Source organism: Protobothrops mucrosquamatus, unplaced genomic scaffold, assembly GCF_001527695.2.
Source record: "Protobothrops mucrosquamatus isolate PMUCROS unplaced genomic scaffold, P.Mucros_1.0 scaffold62, whole genome shotgun sequence".
Lineage (NCBI taxonomy): Eukaryota > Metazoa > Chordata > Lepidosauria > Squamata > Viperidae > Protobothrops > Protobothrops mucrosquamatus.
The window spans coordinates 997,996-1,003,223 of record NW_015386441.1 but is presented as its reverse complement, the minus strand read 5'-3'; positions in this window follow the sequence as shown (position 1 = coordinate 1,003,223).

Here is a 5,228-nt window from a genome sequence, read left to right as displayed (position 1 = left end):
GATTGGAGACAGAAAGTATCATATTTTGCAGAGATGGCAAAAATATCCGCGTACCTGAAGGATCATTCTCAGGAAAAATTTATCTCAATATGGAGAAGATGGATAGATTATATTCAGAGAAAGTATGAACTGAAAAATTATTATGTAGCTTTTGATTAAAAACTTAGAATAAAATTAGGTATATTATATATTGATATAATTTAAAAATTTTTTTTGTTGTAATCTAATGTTATTTTAGAGTCACAGTAATTTTGTACTAGTGGGTAGTAATAATGAGTAGTTTTGATTAATATTGGATGATTGTGCATTTATTTCCTAGATTAGCTCTGGGAAGTCCTGGGGGGAGGAGGGGGGAAAGGGGTAGGTTGGTATTATAGATTTATATGTATATATATGTATGATTTTCTAAGGAGGTGCCCGGTGATACCCCAACTGCACTGACGGGATGGTTGAGGGAGAAAGGGAGGGAGGAAAGAGGGAGGAAGGAGGAGTGGTGGTAGGATAGGGAGGAGGAAGGTGTAGGCAAGTGAGAGGGTGGTGCAGGAGGGGGACACCGGACACGTCCGTGAATGTATTGATTGGTGTTGATTCTTTTTTGGTTGATATTATGATAAAAGATTTATGTTTTTGTTTTTCAATGAAAAATCAATAAAAATTTATTTAAAAAAAAATACTTCACGTGATCTTGATTTTATCCCTCTGTTAATGCAGCCCAGCACTGTGTTGGCCTTTTTGGCAGCTGCAGCACACTGCTGGCTCATATTTAAGTGATTGTCCACTAGGACTCCGAGGTCTCTCTCACAGTTACTACTATTGAGCAAGGTACCCCCTATACTATACCTGTACATTTGGTTTTTCTTGCCTAAATGCAGAACCTTACTTTTTTCACCATTGAATTTCATTTTGTTAGATAGCACCCAGTGTTCAAGTCTGTCCAGATCCTCCTGTATCCTAAGCCTGTCTTCTGGAGTGTTGGCTTTTCCTGCCAGCTTGGTGTCGTCTGCAAATTTGATGATTTCCCCATCTATCCCCTCGTCCAAATCGTTGAAGATGTTGAAGAGCCCTGGGCCCACTATCCTCACTACAGTAGAATGTGCTTGATGGAGTTGGACTGAATCCAGCCTTTGCCATTGGAAAAGCAGAACCATTGAAATCAACAATTGGTCATGGCTACCTGAAGTTCCATTGGTTTTATCGTCTTAATCTAAGACAAGGGTGAGCAATTAATTCTCCCAAGGGGACACACGCGAACTGGGACTACTGATAAGGGCCAAACCAATAGAGACCCTGCCTTTATTGTCACCCATTCCCTGGCCTCCATAGGCTGAACAGGGACCATCAAAGGGCCAGATGTGGCTCGTGGGCCATAGAATTCCAGGTATGCTCTAAGATCAGCCAAATCTAAATTCAATACATTGTCCTCTAACAGTATCTTTACAAACGTTTTTGCATCTTGAAATACTGATACTATAGGCAAATGTTGTTCTCTAATGTATGTTTTTCTGGCTAAAAAGAGAACTGGAGATTATGAGATTTGTATATACAGTAGGTAGTTATCCTGCCAGTTTGTCATTTTAGGGGACTCCAGAAGTGACCTCCTGTACAGTGCCATTCTGGGGAAGGAGGAAAACAGGGACATACAATTAATACAGTATAGTTAATATACTTAAAAGAACTCTAATCTCCCTTATTTCCCATTTAGTTCAGTAAGTGAAGACTTTTCCAGACTTAATTAAAACTATACTTGAATACATGACTCAGATGTGGCCGATGCCTTTGGATATAAAATTGAACACATGGGTTTGGTGAATAGGCTCCCATTTTCAAGTTGCATGCAGCACATTTATTTGCAGCAGAAACTGCTTCTGTAGATGACACCCATATGTGTGAAAGCAGCCTGCTGCAAATGTTTACACCAACTCTGGGCAAAGGATCTGTTTAGCAAGGTCACCAAAGTGACTTTGAGAGAGAAGTGTGCGCACAGATGCTTAGATATGCAGCACATTCTGACCATAACTAGAATCTCATCTTGAAAACATAGACATTAAATAAATCCATGCATTGTGACAAAAACTGTGTAGTGACTTTATGATGGAAGTGTCAGTACATCATTTGCCTGATGATGTCATAATACGTGTGATATTCCTTGACTGCTTGCCTCACAACATGGACATCCATGAATGAAATATAAGCAAACACAAAAGATGCATTCTGGTGAATAAACAAATTATATTCTGAAGTAGGCTGATGTACAAAATGGTGAACAATGCTATACTATTGTATTAATTAAAATGCAATAAATATATGTTATGCCCAACAAGGATGGGAAATATGATCAATCATAAAATTGTGTCTGGAAAACAAGGAGAAATGTAATTCATTGGCCCAGAACATTCCGTGATAAATCACCTGGAAGACCATTCAGCCTCTGTCTGTCTGTCTGTCTGTCTGTCTGTCTGTCTGTCTGTCTGTCTGTCTGTCTGTCTGTCTGTCTGTCTGTCTATCTATCTATCTATCTATCCTACACTATTAATGCAGATAATGATTATTTTTAGGAATATTCAGAGAATGGCAAATATAAATTAATTTTAATATGGCATAGTATCCATGAAGAGTGACTTATTGTCCAGGCTTATCAAATTTGGACTTTAAAATTCCTGACCAGTAGATGGCAACATTTAGATAACTCTTTGCTGCTAGCTGATGGACAACTGAATTAATACAACCCTGGTTTTATAATCCTATCATTGACATTGTACCCACCACAGATATAGATAAGTAAAAGGAGGGAGAGCTTTAAAAGTGTTGCAGAGACTCCAAAATGGGGTTAATTAACCATTTGGGAGTTCAATTTAACCCACAACAGACCCAGTCACATACAAGAGTAAATTAACCCTAAATAGTTGTGTTGTGGGTATTATTAAACCTAGACAATTAACCTATTTGGGCAAAAGAGAAAGAGAGAGAAAATAGCATCTGAAGAATCTTAATGAAATGTTCTTCCAGTGCTTGAATGCACATCCCAAATTATTCAGCTGACAAGGCCAAGCCATGCCCACTTCTGCTGTCTTGCTGGAGGAGGGGCTCGTGTGTGTGTGTGTGTGTGTGTGTGTGTGAATCTAGTGGTGTATTGAAGCTCTGCCAGGAGAATCCTGTTGCAAGGACTCATGGATACCATGCCCTTTTTGAAGAAAATGAAGACAACTTCCTAAAAAAGAAAACACCTTGGAAGTTTCATTATTATTTCCCTTTTAGTATGCTCGTGTGCTTCCAGAACTATTGATAAGGGGATGTGATCAAGTTACCATTTTGCTCTGCTTCCTAGGTGTGTAACATCTTATTTGCTTGCTTTTAGATTTTCATCCTGCCTTTCATTCTGAAGCTCAATATAACATATACAGCATCCCCACCTCCTATTTCTGTGCACTGCAACAGCAAACCCGTGAGATACATTGGGTTGAGAGAAAGAAACAGAGAGACTAATCCTAGATCTGTGAACCTGAGTCTTTGCAGTCATAGTCCAACTCTTTAACCATTGTTCACTCTGTTACTCATGGAAGCTAGATTTACTTATTAATTTATTATTAGATTTATATCCCAGCTTTGCTTTGAACAACTCAAGGTTGTTCTGCTCCTGCCTTCTGTTTTCCTCACGATAACCATTCTGTGCAGTGGGTTGTGCTGAGACACAGGAATAGCAAAAACATATATATATATATATATATATATTAATATTTCTAGATTTGAAAAAGAAACCCTCTCCATGCCTTGTAAGAAGCACTAATACACCTAAGTGCCTGGTATAGGCCACAATGTCATGTGTATTATTGTGCAAATGACTCATATTTTGTTCAGTCATTTCAACATATCATGACATGTATGACATCTCTCATCACAGATGCTCATTTAATAAACATATTTATCCCTTCTTGTGCTAATGCTCAAATATATCATGATACTATTAAAAAAAAACCTTTGTGATGGGTGCCTTCCAAAACATTACGAGAAACAGGGAGAACAAAATGAAGGGATGTACAAGCACCAACATACCTGCTCTATAGCCAATTCTTTACACTGAAAGCACCTCAGCCCACTGAGTTGAAATTTCTCCAAATTTTAGAACACATATTCCCCAAAATAGACCCATATTCTCCTATTACTGAATGTGGGAATAACATAAAAGTTACTTCTTTTTCCTTGTTAATCAAAATGTGTTGATATGTGCAGGAAAGCTAAAATATTAAATGTGGATTACGGCAACTCTCCAGCCACTCCTGAATGACATTGTAATTGGACAATAGATAGTTCTATGACTGAAAGAATTAATCTGATTTGAGAGCATATCTGCCAGTCACTGCATGCAATATTTCGTCTCCTATTTTCTGGGTCAGAAGAGACATATTTAATCCAGCATTGTAGTTCCAGAAATCTCCTACTGTTTCTATAGAAAGTGAAATTCAGAGGGATCCTATTTTATTCTGGAGAACAGGAACTGTGAGTAGAGGCATTGTTAGTTTTATCCTCCAGCATGTTAATTGTTCAAGGGAATTCTGAGTAGTATAAGTGCTTAAGCAAACTGCACAGTTTCTCCAGCATTTCTCTAGTCTGACTTAATAATGGCTCTCAAAGGCACAGACATCTTTTCCGTCATCTTTTACCTAATATTCTTTCATAGAAGTTAACTGGTGATTCAACGAGAGAAGTTAGTGAACTATCATTTCTACCCAAATTCCAAAGAAGTAGCCTCTTTATGCCTTCAAGTAGGATTTCTCAAATTTACATTTACAAAATGACTTCTTGCCCATTCTCCCAATGGCTTCTGCTGAGCATTCATGACTTGGGAATATTTTTTCTTTTTTCTTCGATGTATATATGCACAAGCCTGTATGTGTTTTAAAATGTTATTGAAGTCATTTTAATATTAGTTGCTATTTTAATTCAATTTATTGTAAATCACATGGGGCCTTCAGAATGCAGTCATAAATATAATTATTGCCAGGATATTGCAGATCTTATTGAAAATGGATTTATATACCTTAGGCAATATATTAGTGAATATTCTCCCCCATTTATTTTAACAGTATTTTAGTCTTTATTTCAAATTCACCCTTGTGAATTTCACAGAACCTGATTGAATGCCCAATAAGAGAAATGGAAGTAATCTTATTGATATATTGGACAAAATCATTTTGTTATGACATATATATAAGCATTCATATATATATATA